This window comes from Bos javanicus, chromosome 15, assembly GCF_032452875.1.
Source record: "Bos javanicus breed banteng chromosome 15, ARS-OSU_banteng_1.0, whole genome shotgun sequence".
NCBI lineage: Eukaryota > Metazoa > Chordata > Mammalia > Artiodactyla > Bovidae > Bos > Bos javanicus.
Genome location: NC_083882.1, coordinates 44,103,518 through 44,121,472, shown reverse-complemented (window position 1 = coordinate 44,121,472; position 17,955 = coordinate 44,103,518). Strand labels below are relative to the sequence as shown.

Below are 17,955 nucleotides of genomic sequence, written 5' to 3'. Positions count from 1 at the left end.
CTTACACTAAAGAAAACTGGGAAAAACAAGAGGCCAGCCAGGTATGACTTAAATCAAATCCCATATGAATGCACAGTAGAGGTAACAAACAAGTCCAAGGGACTAGATCTACTTAACATTGTGCCTGAAGAACTACAACAGAGGTTCATGATATTATACAGGAGGCAGCGAACAAAACCATCCCAAAGAAAAAGAAAAGCAAGAAGGAAAAGTGATTATCTGAGGAGGCTTTACAAATAGCAGAAGAACCGAGAGAAGCAAAAAGCAAAGGAGAGAGGGAAAGGTACATCCAATTAAATACAGAATTCCAAAAACTAGCTAGAAGAGACAAGAAGGCCTTCTTCAGTGAATACAGCTTCGTATTAGAAGAAAACAAAGGGGGAAAGACCAGAGATCCCTTCAGGAAAGAGTCAGCATATCACCCAGCAACTCCTAGGTATAGATCCAGGAGAACTGAAAACACATTACACAAAAACTTATACATAATGTAACAAAGCAGCACTACTCACAGTGCCAGAAAAGTCAGAAACAATATGAATGTCCATCAACTGATGAATAAACAAAATGTGGTATGTGACACATATATATAAAATTCAGCCACTGATACGTGTACAATGTGGATTAACCTTGAAAATAAAATGATAAATAAAAGAAGCCAGATTCAAAGACCATATATTAAATGACTCTATTGATAAGAAGTGTCCAGAAGAGGCAAATCCATACAGATAGAAAATAGAATAGTGTATGTCAGGACCCAGGGAAAGGGGAAAAGGTGGCAATGTGATGTGATTACTAATTGGTATGAGGTTCTTTGGGGGGAGAAGACATTCTCAAATTATAAGGTAGTGATGGTTGTACAACCATGGAGTAAAACACTTTAAACTGGTAAATTTTTCAAATATTAAGTTGTCCCTGAAAAGTTGCCTAGATTAAATTAAGTAAATTGATGGGGTCAGACTAAATATGAATTCTTAAAAGGCAAGGCATTTGGCCACTTATCTCAAGCTCTGTCACAAGGCATCAAAATACTAATTGAAAAGCAGGAATTCAGCCTATCTTACAGGTTTATCTAACTTCAGGGCCCAGTCATACAGAAAAAGACTATGTGCAGTCTTTTCTCTAGCAGCCTTACCCCAAGAAAGAGCCTTAGCAAAACCCTAGGCCAACTAGCCCTCTAGCTTAGGTCTCTGCCTGTGAACAATGCTGTATTCTTTCATTACATCATGGACTGCCTAGGTTCAAGTCTTGGGCACTTACTAAATTTGTGTTTTTAATCTACTTAATCTACATTTTAAATTTTATTTTATTTTTAAACTTTACAATATTGTATTAGTTTTGCCAAATATCGAAATGAATCTGCCACAGGTATACCTGTGTTGTACTTTAGTTTCCTCATCAGTAACTTGGGATAATAGAGCACATTTCATAGGTTTTTATGAGGATTAAATGCTTATACTAGTGCCTAATGAATTATAAGCCCTCAACACACATTGTAGGGTAATGGAACAGGGCATGAGTCTAAATCATGACCAAATGCCTCACATTATGCCCCAGAAAAGATTCTTTGATAAGTTCTATCTATTCACTGGTAAGTTCTGTGGTAAAGAGAAAGGTAAAGGTAACAGTGAAGGAGGAAAAATAATGCATATCCATGTCAAACCCACAGTAGCAAATAATGTTTTTACATTAGGAACTAATACACACACATATATACATACAATGAAATTAATTATTAATTGAAAATGCCCTTAATATTTATAATATACTCTATTTGTTATTCTTGTCTATCCTATTCCCAATTTTTAAAAACTCTTGTCACATCACCCTATTATCACTCTACTAAATTGATTTTCCCATCCAGTAATGGTCATGGTCCAAAGTTTGACCAAATTGGCATTGAAAAATATGAATCTGGACATGTGACCATCTAATTTTAACACTTTACAATACTTTGGCCACCTAATGTGAAGAGTTGAGTCATTCGAAAAGACCCTGATGCTGGGAAAGATTGAAGGTGGGAGGAGAAGGGGATGACAGAGGATGAGATGGTTGGATGGCATCACTGACTCAATGGGCATGAGTTTGAGTGAACTCCAGGAGTTGGTGAGGGACAGGGAGGCCTGGCGTGCTGTAATTCATGGGGTCTCAAAGAGTCGGACACGACTGAGCGACTGAACTGAATTGAACTGAATTTTAATACAAAGAACAATAAATTAAGGGCTCAATAAAGGTTGGTATTGTGGAAACACAAAAAAATTTAATAATTTGACTGGGTCACCTAGGATCCACTGCATACAACTATGGACTTGAATGGAAATTCAAACACTAGGAATTAAGAATTGGTCATAGTTAGTCTCCTGACTTGCCTCTTGAGAAACCTATATGCAGGTCAGGAAGCAACAGTTAGAACTGGACATGGAACAACAGACTGGTTCCAAATAGGAAAAGGAGCACGTCAAGGCTGTATATTGTCACCCTGCTTATTTAACTTCTATGCAGAGTACATCATGAGAAACGCTGGACTGGAAGAAACACAAGCCAGAATCAAGACTGCTGGGAGAAATACCAATAACCTCAGATATGCAGATGACACCACCCTTATGGCAGAAAGTGAAGAGGAACTAAAGAGCCTCTTGATGAAAGTGAAAGAGGAGACTGAAAATGTTGGCTTAAAGCTCAACATTCAGAAAACTAAGATAATGGCATCTGGTCCCATCACTTCATGGGAAATAGATGGGGAAACAGTGTAAACAGTGTCAGACTTTATTTTGGGGGCTCCAAAATCACTGCAGATGGTGACTTTTGCCATGAAATGAAAAGACACTTACTCCTTAGAAGGAAAGTTATGACCAACCTAGATAGTATATTCAAAAGCAGAGACATTACTTTGCCAACAAAGGTCTGTCTAGTCAAGGCTATGGTTTTTCCAGTGGTCATGTATGGATGTGGGAGTTGGACTGTGAAGAAGGCTGAGCTCTGAAGAATTGATGCTTTTGAACTGTGGTGTTGGAGAAGACTCTTGAGAGTCCCTTGGACTGCAAGGAGATCCAACCAGTCCATTCTGAAGGAGATCAGCCCGGGGATTTCTTTGGAAGGAATGATGCTAAAGCTGAAACTCCAGTACTTTGGCCACCTCATGCGAAGAGTTGACTCATTGGAGAAGACTCTGATGCTGGGAGGGATTGGGGGCAGGAGGAGAAGTGGACGACAGAGGATGAGATGGCTGGATGGCATCACCAACTCGACGGACGTGAGTTTGAGTGAACTCCGGGAGTTGGTGATGGACAGGGAGGCCTGGCGTGCTGTAATTAATGGGGTTGCAAAGAATCGGACACGACTGAGCAACTGAACTCAACTGAACTGAGTCTCCTTTATACTACTATTTTCCCAATGTGGGTGGAAGACAAGCTGCTAAAATATTCAGTACACTAACTAATGGCAAAGCTTAGACATAAACTTGACAGGTGTTATCTGATTTGTTAATTAGACAATGTTGTTGTTTCTCTTGTCCCTTTTCTCTCTTCTTCTAGGATAAGCGCCAAACACCATAGAGTTCTCAATGCCCTGTCACTAGTCCACTCACTGTTCAGAGCACCTGCCTTTACCTCTACCCACATTTCCAAGGTCCTCGGGTTTTCTCCAGGCCCCAGTTTTACCTCAAGTCTGCCACACAGTTTCCCCACGACCCCACCACTATATGGCATTGGTGAGCAGCTTCATGGGCTTCCCGAGTGGCTCAGCAATAAAACAATCTGCCTGCAATGCAGGAGCTACAGGAGCCACGGGCTTGCTCCCTGGGTCAGGAGGGTCCCCTGGGGGAGAGCATGGCAACCCATTCCAGTATCCTTGCCTGGAGAATCCCATGCACAGAGGAGCCTGGTAGGCTACTCCATAAGGTCGCAAAGAGTTGGACACGACTGAAGCGACTTAGCACACGCATGCAAAACAGTTTCAAAACTTGGCCCAAATCTGTTCTATATGCTTTGGAAAGGCAAAAGGAGAAGTAGTAATTTATCACAAAAACATGTTTAATCTGCATTGAATGGGTAAATTACTGCTTAAGTCATTGATTTTACCATATCCAGATGCTGAAGGAGCTATCCAGTATCTAAATATGAGATTCACAGATGAATAGGCTTCTCAGAATTCAGCTTTGTATGTACTATATACTATATTTCAATATATCCAAAAATATATAGTCTATATAATAATAAAAAAGATATCATGGTAAATTTATGATCACAACTATAATCACTTTACTATTAATATTATCACAATGGCAATTATATCCATTTATTCAATCATTTATTTAATAATATTGATCAAGTGCTACTACCTGTGAGGAATTATGAGCCTTATAAAAGAAACAAAATAGTAAAGTCCTAGATCCTTTCAATCTTAAAAGAAATAATATGGCATATGTACAAATAGTTTCCATGCAAGATAGAAAACAAAGGTATAAAATACAAGACGGAAAGATATAAAATACAAGATGGCTCTTTCAACTTAGGTAATCAAAAACTAATTTATCAAACCCAAACTATGGTTTACTACAGTTTAGATCACGCTTAACAAATAACAATTAGTTGGTACACCTTTGAAACAAGAAAACAAAACTCTGCTTTTTAATACACTGTCTGGGTTTGTCACAGTTTTTCTTCCAAGGAGCAAGCATCCTTTAATTTCATGGCTGCAATCACCATCTGCAGTGATTTTGGAGCCCAAGTAAATAAAGTCTGTCACTGTTTCCATTGTTTCCCCATCTATTTAATGTGAAGTGATAGGACCGAATGCCATGATCCTCATTTTTTGAACGTTGAATTTTAAGCCAGCTTTTTTACTCTCCTCTTTCACCTTCATCAAGAGGCTTTTCAGTTACTCTTCACTTTCTGCCATCAGAGTGGTGTCATCTGCATATCTGAGGTTGTTGATATTTCTCCCTGCAATCTTGATTCCAGCTTGTGCTTCATGCAGTCCAGCATTTTGCATGATGTACTCTGCACAGAAGTTAAATAATCAGGGTGACAATATTCAGCCTTGCCATACTCCTTTCCCAATTTTGAACCAGTCCATTGTTCCATGTCCAGTTCTAACTGTTGTTTCTTGACCTGTATACAGGTTTCTCAGGAGGCAGTTAAGGTGGTTTGGTATTCCCATCACTTTAAGAATTTTCTACAGTTTGTTGTGATCCACATAGTCAAAGACTTTAGCGTAGTCAAGGAAGCAGATTTTTTTTTCTGAAATTCTCTTGTTAGCTGCAGTTGATTTCCTTTCTTTATATTTACAGGAATATTTCATTCCAAAATTGTCAATGAAATCAACAGTCTAAACAGAACATTTGAACCATAAAATATACACAATATTGGGACAGAATTAAAATATGTACATTATTTATTTATTAAGTATTTTCCACTAGGTCCTGAGGCTAGTGAAAGTGGGGACTAGAGAAGTGTGCTATGTCCCTCCTGCTCCCTAGGATGGAAGAAAGCCTTTGCATCCAAGGAGACAAGAACATGGGGAGCATCAAGGTACCGTGAAACACTAAACAAAGAATAAAATACTAATCATGAGCTGAAACAAATTACTAAACTATTTTTTGTTAATGCAACTCAAGTTTGAGAAGGTCAGGCCTGTGGAGACAGTAGAAGGAAAAGTATTTAAACTTCTCATGTGGGGAATCAAGAAGTACAAGCATCCTAAAGGAAAAGACAAACTTACTGGTAAAGAAGAAGAGAGGGTCTTGGTGTGGAAAACAGAATATTATTTTCTTGTAGTAGAGAAATATGTACTATATATGCTGGATAAATGAAAGACCCTTTCCTCCCTTAGCTAAGGAAAAAAACTATTTGGAAATTTAGAAATATTTTCCAAAATGCTTTGATAAAAGGAAAAACAAAACTGAAATTACAGACTCTCAAGAAAACTATGAAGAGCAAAATGTTTCCTACCAAATTATGGGGAACAGGGAAAGTTATATTCAGAAGAAATTATATGGCTTCAAATGCTTTTCTTATAAAAGAAGAAAAATGAAAAAGAAAATTAGTGTTCACATTTAGCAACTAGGAAAAGAACAAATAAATAGAAAGTAGAAAGAAAAGATGAAAAGAGTAAAGCTTCAATTAATGAAACAAATATCTCAAATAGAAAATGAATAAATCTAAAAACTGATTCTTTAACATGATTAATAAGATAAAGAAATAAAGAAAAGCAAGATATGTATATGATTCAACTTGATCATGGTGTATGATCTTTTTTATGTGTTGTTGGATTCAATCTGCTAATATTGTGCTAAGGATTTTTGCATCTATAGTCTTCAAAAATATTGACCTGTAATTTCCTTTTTTAATAGTATCTTTGTCTGCTTTAGTATCAAGGTAATGATGGCTTCATAGAATGACTTTGGGTATGTCCCCTCCTCTTCAATCTTCTGGAAGAGTTTGAGAAAGGTATATGTTCTTCTTTCTATATTTGGTAGAATTCCCCTGTGAAAACATATAGTCCTGGACTCCTATTTGCAGGGAGTTTTGTTTTGTTTTGTTTTTCACAAATTATATTTCACTTCTAGTCATTGGTCTGTTCAAATTATCTGTTTCTTCTAGATTCAGTTTTAGCAGACCATATGCTTCCAGAAACATTTCTTCTACATTGTCCACTTTGTTGGCATATAACTGTTCATAATATTTTCTTACAATATTTTTTTATTTCTGTGATATTGGCTGTAATTTCTCCTCTTTCATTTCTTATTTTATTTGGGTCCACTCTTCTTGGTGAGCCTGGCCAGAGGTTTGTCTATTTCACTTTTCCTTTCAAAAAAACAGCTCTTGGTTTTATTGATTTTTTTTTCTATCTTTTTAATCTTTATTTTATTTATTTACTCTCTGATCTTTCTTATTGCCTTCCTTCTGCTGACTTTAGGTTTTGTTTGTTCATCTCAATAGACAAAGAAAAAGCACCTGATAAAATTAGCCATCCATTCATGATAAATATTAATACTCTAGCAAAAGTAGGTATAGAGGGAACGTATCTCAAAATAATAGGAGCCATTTCTGACAAACCCACAGCCAACATAACACTCAACAGTGAAAAGCTGAAAGCCTTCCCACTAAATTCTGTAACAAGAAAAGGATGCCCATTCTTACCATTTCTATTCAACATTGTACTGGAAGTCCTAGCCACAGCAATTAGACAAGAAATAAAACATATCCAAATTGGAAGAGAAGAGGTAAAATTATCCTTATATGAAGATGACATGATACTCTATCAAAAACTATTAGAACTGATAAATGAATTCAGCAAGGTATCAGGATATGAGATTAATATACAGAAATCTGTTGCATTTCTTTATACTAACAATGAAATATCAGAAAGTATAAAAACAACCCCATTTAAAATCACACAAATACCTCAGAATAAACCTAACCAAGGAGGTGAAAGACTTATACACAGAGAACTAAACATTGATAAAGGACATCAAAGATGATTCAAGGAAGCAGAAAGATATCTCTTGTTCTTGGATTGGAATAATTTAGTTAAAATGGCCACACTACCCAAAGCAATACACAGATTTAACATGATCCCTATCAAATGATATTTGTCACAGAACCAGAACAAGTAATCCTAAGATGTATACAGAATGACAAAAGACTAGAATTGCTTTGGCAATTCTGATGAAATGTTTTTTCTAATGAAAAAACAAAGCTGGAGGCATAATGTTTCCAGACTTCAGATAGTACTACAATGCTACGGTAGTCAAAACAACACAGCATTGTCACAAAAACAGATACATAGATCGATGGAACAGACTAGAGAGCCCAGGAATAAACACACACACCTCTGGTCAATTAATACTCAACAAAGGATGCCATAATATACAAAAGAGATAAGACAGTGGTGTTGGGAAAGTTGGATAGCCACATGTAAATCAATGAAGTTAGATCACTCCCTCACATCATCAGTTCAGTTCATTTCAGTTGCTTAGTTGTGTCCAGCTCTTAGCAGCCCCACGGACTGCAGCATGCCAAGCCTCCCTGTCCATCACCAACATCTGGAGCTTGCTCAAACTCATGTCCATCAAGTCAGTGATACTGTCCAACCATCTCATGCCTCACACCATACACAAAAGTAAGCTCAAATTAGCTTAAAGACGTAAATATAAGCCATGAAACCGTAAAACTCCTAGAAAAGAACATAGGTAAAACATTTTCCAACATAAATCATAGTGATGTTTTCTTAGGTCAGCACCCCAAGGTAATAGAAATAAAAGCAAAAAAAATTTTTAATGAGATCTGATCAAACTTATAAGTTTCTGCACACCAAAGGAAATCATAAACAAAATGAAAAGATAACCTATGGACTGGGAGAAAATATTTTGCAAATTATATGACCAACAAGGGCTTAATTTTTAAAATATACAAATAGCTCATACAGCTCAATAACAATAAAAAAAAAATGGGCAGAAGACCTAACTAGATATTTCTCCAAAGAAGACATACAGATGATCAAAAGGCACATGAAAAGATGCCCAACATCACTAATCATTCAGTTCAGTTCAGTTGCTCAGTCGTGTCCGACTCTTTTCAACCCCATGAATTGCAGCACGCCAGGCCTCCTTGTCTATCACCAACTCCCGGAGTTCACTCAGACTCATGTCCATCAAATCAGTGATGCCATTCACCATCTCATCCTCTGTCGTCCCCTTCTCCTCCTGCCCCCAATCTTTCCCAGCATCAGGGTCTTTTCCAGTGAGTCAACTCTTCACATGAGGTGGCCAAAGTACTGGAGTTTCAGCCTCAGCATCAGTCCTTCCAATGAACACCCAGACTGGTCTCCTTTAGAATGGACTGGTTGGATCTCCTTGCAGTCCAAGGGACTCGCAAGAGCACTGTGGTGCTCTTCTCCAGAACCACAGTTCAAAAGCATCAATTCTTCGTTGCTCAGCTTTCTTCACAGTCCAACTCTCACATCCATACATGACCACTGGAAAAACCATAGCCTTGACTAGACGGACCTTTGTTGCTAATTATTAGAGAAACGCAAATCAAAACTACAGCAAGTTATCACCTCACTCCAGTCCAAATGGCCATCATCAAAAAGTCTACAAATAACAAATGCTGGAGAGAATATAGAGAAAAGACAACCTTCTTACACTGGTACAGTCACTATGGAAAACAGTATGGAGGTGCCTTGAAAAGCTAAAAACAGAGTTGCCATATGATCCCGCAATCCCACTCCTGGGCATATATCTGGAAAACATCAAAGTTCTAATTCAAAAAGATACATACATACCAATGTTCAAAGTGGAATTATTTACAACAGTCAAGACATGGACGCATCTAAGTGTCCACCAACAGATGAACAGATAAAGAAGATGTGGTACATATATCACAATGGAATATTGCTCAGCCATAAAAAAGAATAAAGTTGCATTTGCAGCAACTTGAATGGATATAGAGATTATTATACTAAGTGACGTAAGTCAGACAAAGACAAATATTATATGAATCACTTATATGTGGAATCTAAAAAAGTGATACAAATGAACTTATTTACAAAATAAACAGACTCACAGGCATAGGAAAAAAATTATGGCTAAGGGGAAGGTGGGGAGGGATATATTGGGAGTATGAGGTTAACAGATGCATGCCACCCTATGTAAAATAGATAAACAGCAAGGACCTACTGTATAGCACAAGGAACTATATTTAATATCTAGTAATAAACTGTAATGGAAAAGAAACAGAGGGAAAATATATATATAAAAGATTCAGAGTATAAAAGAAATTATAAGCACAGATGAGAAAGCCATTAAAATAATTATAAAACAATAATACTTCCAATTCTACAGTAATTTTCTTAGTCACAATTATTGCATAACAAAGTACCCCAAAATCAGTGGCTTAAAGCAATAATTATTTTATTATGCTCACAAATTTTATCAGTCAGGGAAGGCTCATCTAGGCTAGAGTCTTTCATGTGACTGCCTTGATATGCCAGCTGAGTTGTCATCATCTGAAAGTTCAACTAGACTGTGTGTCCAGCATGGCTTACTCAACTGGAGGGCAATAGATGCTGGTTGATAGCTAGGAGTTTACACATGGCCTCTCCCGAACAGTGGGCTCAGAGCAATCAGACTTCTTATTTGGCAGCAGACTTCTCCCAGAGACAGACCCACTGAGAACTGGATAAAAGGTGCATGACCTTTTCTGAACCAGCCTTGGAAGTTACACAGTATCACTTCCATCGTATTCTGTTGGCTGAAGTAACCATGCTGCTGCTGCTGCTGCTGCTAAGTCGCTTCAGTCGTGTCCGACTCTATGCAACCCCATAGAGGGCACCTCACCAGGCTCCTCCGTCCCTGGAATTCTCCAGGCAAGAACACTGCAGTAGGTTGCCATTTCCTTCTCCAATGCGTGAAAGTGAAAAGTGAAAGTGAAGTCACTCAGTCCTGTCCGACTCTTAGCGGCCCCATGGACTGCAGCCTACCAGGCTCCTCCGTCCATGGGATTTTCCAGGCAAGAGTACTGGAGTGGGGTGCCATTGCCTTCTCATAATCCTACCTAGATCCAAGGGAGTGAACATAAATCCAAGCCTTAATAGAACTGTTTTAAAAATTGCAGAAATGTTTTAGAGCCACCACAGCAAAAAATCTGAACCCTAGAGGAAATTAGTAATTTTCTAGCAGAACATGAATTCCCAGTCATGACCAAAAAGAAGTATAAAGCTTGAGTAGATCAAACACCATAGAAAGATAGGAAAAGTAATTAAAGATCAGCCATTAATTAAATGCATCGGGTAGTTTCACACTTGATCCCTATGTAACTTTGAAAGAAGTGCCATATATTTAAACTAGAGGATCTCAAACTTTAATGAGCACCAGAATCACCTTACCAACTAGTAAACATGCAGATTCCTGGGTACCATCTCCAGAGATTCTGATTCAGTAAGTCTTAGAGTGTGGAACAAGAAACTTCATTCCCAAGAAGCATACAGGTGGTGTTCACATCACTTGTCCATAGATGGACTTTGAATAGCAGTGATTTAAAACAGCAAATGGTTTGCTGGCCAAGTCTGGCCTGCCGCTGGTTTTTATAAAGTTTTATTCGAATATAGCCACACTCGCTCATTTACATGGTGCCTATGTCTAGTTCTGTGATCCATAAAGCCTAAAAATACCTAAAATACCTAAAATCTGGCCCTCTGCCAACAAAGTCTGCCAACCCAGTCTGCCAACCCTTGACTACACCACTATATTATTCTACTTCATTATAGTTTCCCTTTTCCAAACTTCAGAACTTTGGTAACTCCTGTTGATACTAATGGTTAAAGTGCAAAACAAATATGACAAATAGCTTTCATTTCACAGGCACTCAGTTCACCACCTGTATCACCATGTTGAAGAGGATGTGAAACTGTCCAGGTTCAGTGAGGAAGAATGTTATGATTGATTAGAGATGTTCACCATGGGCATTTACTTGTGGAACCTGACTGCAAAATACACAAGTTTTAAGAATCTTCCCCCCCTCCCCCCCCCAAAAAAAAACTGCTGGATAACTGCAACCAAATAGGGATATAATGCACACATTTTTAACTACACCATTAACAATGTATTAGATTTTGTTCCAACTGCTGTGGAAGTTATTGCAAAATATATATAAATATTTCACATTCATAACGAAGTGAAGTAAATAGAATTCTTTTGATATTTTATCAGAGTGTAATACAGACCAGATTTATCATGTTTGTACACAAGATTTCTGAGACTGATGTCTGCTCATGAAAGAATACTAATAATGTTTCAAATGCTGTGAGCCTATATTTTATCAGTTGAAAATGTCCCCATTATTAAGACATCTTTCAAAGATCCTCTTAATATTAGGGGTGAGTTTTGCACATTAACACCATTTTCCCATGATGTTAGTTCTAAAATAGTGACTCAGAACATACCAACAGCAGAAATGACATTTTAAAATTTGCATATTTACATTATTATTTAAAAGGAAAGTATGCATTTTTTTGGTGCTAGGCAAAACAAAAAGTGCACAAGAAAATATATGTGTGTGCTTGTAGTTCCAGGCAGAAAAAAAATTGCAGATGAAAATTTCCAGTGTGGGCAAGAAACAGTTAAATACTAAACCCCAATTAATCAGGAAGTCAGCAGCAGGGCTGCCATGAAGCCCAAGGATGGTGGCCAGGGAAAACTGACCACATAGCAGAAGTCCTAGAGGAACAAGGCAAGGGTGGCCAGGCATACACAGACAGGATTTTTTCCTACCACTGTATTACTCCTTGCATTCACAAAGTCTAGAATGTAGGAAAAACTCAATAAACATCTATGGAAGGAAGGGTCAGTTCAGTTCAGTTCAGTCGCTCAGTTGTGTCCGACTCTTTGCGACCCCACGAATCGCAGAACGCCAGGCCTCCCTGTTCATCACCAACTCCCAGAGTTCACTCAGACTCACGTCCATCGAGTCAGTGATGCCAACTAGCCATCTCATCCTCTGGCGTCCCCTTCTCCTCCTGCCCCCAATCCCTCCCAGCATCAGAGTCTTTTCCAATGAGTCAACTCTTCACATGAGGTGGCCAAAGTATTGGAGTTTCAGCTTTAGCATCAGTCCTTCCAAAGAAATCCCAGGGCTGATCTCCTTCAGAATGGACTGGTTGGATCTCCTTGCAGTCCAAGGGACTCTCAAGAGTCTTCTCCAACGCCACAGTTCAAAAGCATCAATTCTTCTGCGCTCAGCCTTCTTCACAGTCCAACTCTCACATCCATACATGACCACAGGAAAAACCATAGCCTTGACTAGATGGACCTTTGTTGGCAAAGTAATGTCTCTGCTTTTGAATATGCTATCTAGGTTGGTCATAACTTTCCTTCCAAGGAGTAAGCATCTTTTAATTTCATGGCTGCAGTCAGGGTAGAAAGCATGAAAAGTGAAAGCGGCCGGGGCAGGGGGAGCAGAAGTACATACAACAAAGCTGTGGCTCCATCTGAAGTATCAGGTGGTGATTACAGAGAACACTTGGGGAAGGTTCAGTTCAGTTCAGTTGCTCAGTCGTGTCTGACTCTTTGTGACCCCGTGGACTGCAGCACACCAGGACTCCCGTTCATCACCAACTCCTGAAGTTTACTCAAACTTGTGTCCATTGAGTCGGTGATGCCATCCAACCATTTCCTCCTCTGTCATCCCCTTCTCCTCCCGCATTCAGTCTTTCCCAGCATCAGGGTCTTTTCAAATGAGTCAGTTCTTCACATCAGGTAGCCAAAGTATTGGAGTTTCAGCTTCAGCATCAGTCCTTCCAATGAATATTCAGGACTGATTTCCTTTAGGATGGACTGGTTGGATTCCCTTGCAGTCAAAAGGACTCTCAAGAGTCTTCTCCAACACCACAATTCAAAAGCATTAATTCTTTGGTGCTCAGCTTACTTAATAGTCCAACTCTCACATCCATACATGACCACTGGAAAAATCATAGCCTTGACTAGATGGACCTTTGTTGGCAAAGTAATGTCTCTGCTTTTTAATATGCTGTCTAGGTTTGTCATAACTTTTCTTCCAAGGAGCAAGTGTCTTTTAATCCCATGGCTGCAGCGACAATCTGCAGTAATTTTGGAGCCCCCAAAAATAAAGTCTGTCACTGTTTCCATTGCTTCCCCATCTATTTGTCACCTATTTGGGGAAGGTAACTGGTAATAAATAAGTTTCTCAACTAAAAGTGAAGGTGGGCAGGTAATCAGCCTACAGTTGCTAAGGGTCTGATATGCAGAGACAAGGAGCAGCTCTGCAAAGGACACAACAGCTCCTGACATATTCGAAGCAAGTCTCTTTAGTTCCTGTGCACTATCTCTAAATACCACAAAGACAACTACATGCCCAGAAAGAATATGGATCCTCTGAGACTTTTTATTTATTATGTGGTCCTTCTGGCCTAAAACCCTGTATTAACACCTAGCAACAAAAAAGGAGGAAGGGCAGATGGGACTGTGATGTTGATGATATTCAGTATGCTGGGTGAAATGCACTGAAAAGCTAGATAACTCCAAATTTTATGTGAAGTTTTTAGAACTAGGAAGTCCATGTTTGTAACTAAAGACTGTACATCTCCTGAAAACATACAAAAATTTGTGTCTGAGAGTGTGTGGGCGTTCTTCTGAGAAGGGAGTCCAATACTTTTATCAGAGTGCCAAAAGGTCTACAATCTACCATACCCCCTTTCCCAAAAGGTCTACCATCTACCGTACCCCCTTTCCCAAAAGGTCTACCATCTACCATACCCCCTTTCCCAAAAGGTCTACCATCTACCATACCCCCTTTCCCAAAAGGTCTACCATCTACCATACCCCCTTTCCCAAAAGGTCTACAATCTACCATACCCCCTTTCCCAAAAGGTCTACAATCTACCGTACCCCCTTTCCCAAAAGGTCTACAATCTACCATACCCCCTTTCCCCAAAGGTCTACAATCTACCATACCCCCTTTCCCAAAAGGTCTACCATCTACCATACCCCCTTTCCCCAACCGTAAGAGCCACAGCCGCCATGATTCACAAACTAGACCATCTGTGGGACACAACACTCTAAATTTAAATATAAAAGAAGATACGAGAGCATAACACTTGTCATAAAGGTATTATTTCTCCAAACTAGGTTCAGGTACTTGTGTGTGTGTATGCGTGTAGCAAGGTAAATTTTTTCATACTGAGGTCTGGGTCAAAATGTTTGAGAGCCACTGCTCTAAGGCATAAGAAATGGCTATACACAACTTTGTAACATATTAAATCACCATCCATTGAAAACAATTAGGTGAGCTGTGGGTCCAGCGGGTATTCTGCTGTTTTGAGTGACACATGATCCACCAAAATAAAACTGCTATTATTAGATAACTGCAATCTTCAATACTCAGAAATGAACATATATCTTAGAAGGTCCTATTGATCTTAAGGAGACCAAGGACTATAAAGAGGTTGCCTTTGAAAGGACCCTGCACACTGGCTGTCTCTGGGAAAATGTGAAACACTGAATTAAGTGTTTAGGAATGAGAAAAGCGCGCACTTTTCCCTTAGACAGAATCTTCTCAGCATCTCAGAAGGATATCAGGGAAGGGGAGAGTATGTAAATCCATCCTTAAACCTGGCACAGCAATGAGTTTTAGAAAAATTATTACTTCTTTTACACAAAAGATACAGTAAATTTGCCAAGACCACTTGGGTGTAGGGGTGTCACTTTAGTCCCAGTTACCAGTATCTGGTACTGTCCACTATTCTCTTCTAAACCTCAAGACAAGAAACAAAAATGGCCCAGGCATTGGATTATTTTGTTTATGGTCTAAAATATTATTACTAAAGCAATTTATAGATTTGAGTTGTCCCAATCAATGCAAAATTTTCAAAAGTATCCTAGATTTTGCACAGCCAGACCCCTACCTTCCTCAATCTGCAAAAGACTAGAAGTTATCCCTCAGACAGGTTCTGGCTTGGGGTTCAAGTATACCTGAAACCAAAAGTGAAGTACCATACTGAGATACTCCATCCCTCTTGCCCTGCTTACCCCCTATAATGCATGGAACCAGGCTTACATCACCCTGGCTGGAGACCAAAACTTCCTCACTGGAGAAACTGCCTGATACGCTAACAGGTGCATAGGTACTGACCTAATGGGGTTCTTCCCCTAATCCCTGGTTGCTGTTGTTTGGTCACTAAATCTTTTCCAACTCTTTTGCAATCACATGGACCATCGCCCACCAGGCTCCTCTGCCCATGGGATTTCCCAGGCAAGGATACTGGAGTGGGTTGCCATTTCCTTTGCCAGGGAATCTTCCCGACCCAGGGATCAAACCCGCATCTCCTGCATTCGCAGGTGGCTTCTTTACCACTGAGCCACCACAATCACTGCATCCCGTAGTAAAAGAGCTTAGATTGTCACCAGGTCACCTTTACTAGATGACACAGAGCTTGTGACATAATTTTAATACCTCACTCTTAAACAGGAAAACATAGTTAGACATTTTATGAAAGTTTCAAGTGTGAAAGAGAACAAACAAGTGGGGGGAAAGGATCTCAGAGAAAAAAGAGAGAAGGCCAGGAGCAAAATTATACCACATATATAAAAATAGCCTCTGAGAGTTAAAAGATATCATATCCATAAAATAAGAAGCCACAATAAAAGAATATTCGGAAAACAGATGGAGTCCTGAAAAATCTAAAAAAGTTTTTAAAAAAATTAAATAAAGGAGTTAGAAGATAAATTTGGGAAATATCTTAGAAAACAGACCAAAAAGACAAAAAAGTGGAAATGACAGTGAATAGATGGAAAAATTAAGGATCAGCCCAGGAGATCCAACATGTGAATAACCAGAGTTCAAGCAAAAACTATAGAAAATAAAAGAGAAGCAATTATTGAAGAAATAATACAAATAAACTTTCATAGGAGCAAAGAATTTCCAAATTGAAAGAGCCCACAGATTTCACAGCAAAATTAATGACAAATGATCCACATTGACCATCATGAAATTTCAGAACATCGAGAATAAAGAGAAGAAAGATCGGTAAGGTACCTTCACCGTGAACAGGGGGACCAATGAACATTAATCCCACTAAAAGTGGGACCACCAGACACCATGTGTCTGATGCTGTAATGTGAAGCTTATGACGTGAAACAATAGGAAATACACAACACCACTTATGAAGTATTATTTTTAATAGTTGAACTAGAACTTAGTCAAACAAATCTAACTACCAGAGAGCTTTTTATTTAAATTATATTTTTGAGTACTAAAATTTCATTTGAATACTAAAATTTCACTTGGTTATTACTCTTTATATGTTCTATTTCCATGCTGAGATGTTCTGTCAAGGGAAATATTTAGGGTGGACTTTGTTATTTTAGCACTCATAAGGTATATTTTTATATATTACTTTGTTGTCACTAACTAAAGAAAAAATGCCAATTGCAAGAATTTTTCTGGAAAACCAAAATAGTTCGGGAATATAGGCAATTTCCCATTAATTTTGCAGAGTAACCCAAACTAACAAGATGTGTCCTGCACTGATGTCTGGTGCTCAGCAAATGCTTAATGAATGAATGGATGGACACACATGTATGCACGTCTCTACAGAGGCTGAAAGAGAAGCAGAGTGCCTACTCCTTTTAAAAGGTCCTAAAGAGGGGAGAAATCTAAAGCTTTACTTTCCTAACAGAATAGCCCCTAAAAGTCAGGGTCAGGAACTGCTTCAGGAGATAAATGTAGAACAATGAACCACTACTGTCTGGCCAATTAACCGTTCTCACAAGAGTAAAAGTATATAAAAGCTAAGAGGAAGGTTTCCAAACATACCCCTGATATAAACTGGTATGATTAAGTTTGAGTTGTCCAGAATCTGTTCTCCCTTTGATGTTCAGCCATATCCAACAAGTGTCAGGTCTAGCCAGAGGATTTCACTCCTGAATGATATGGCGAGTTCTCAGAAAAGGCATTCTTATACTGTATATCAAGCTCAATCCTCCAGGGGCTTGATGACAATCTCTGGACACTGTGCTGCATCTCACAAGTTGTTCTTTCAGTGGAGGCAATGGATCTCTCTGTCCTGATCTGATGAGGATATGAATAATCTTTTGGGAGACAGTGCATCAGTGAACAGGTGGACTAAGACTGCTGACCAACAAAGTAGAGATTAAAAACTCACCTGGAGACTCACCAAACCAAACTCTCAGCAAAAATAGGTTGTGTGCTTAGTCGCTCAGTCGCATCCGACTCTGTGACCCCATGGACTGTGGCCTGGCAGGCTCCTTTGTCCATGGGGATTCTCCAGGCAAGAATACCGGAGTGGGTTGCCATTTCCTTCTCCAAAAACAGGTTACATTCTGCCAAAAGGCAAGGATATTTTCACTTTTAGCCTAAGCAATGGAGAACTCATAAAACATCAATACTAGTAAGGGCAAACTACCCTCGTTTTGGATTA

At 38.9% G+C, this 17,955-nt stretch overlaps 1 protein-coding gene across 5 annotated transcripts in view; it reads right to left on the bottom strand.

Moving 5' to 3' along the window:
• Positions 1–17,955, bottom strand: part of STK33 (serine/threonine kinase 33) — a 189,170-nt gene that overhangs the window by 116,216 nt on the left and 54,999 nt on the right. Inside the window, exon 2 of one of the 5 annotated variants that reach the window (XM_061440875.1) lies at positions 17,680–17,857. The exons of the other annotated variants lie outside the window; for them this stretch is intronic. The gene's annotated coding sequence lies outside the window, so the exon portion shown is untranslated. The remainder of the gene's footprint in view (positions 1–17,679; positions 17,858–17,955) is intronic. 5 annotated transcript variants of the gene reach the window in all.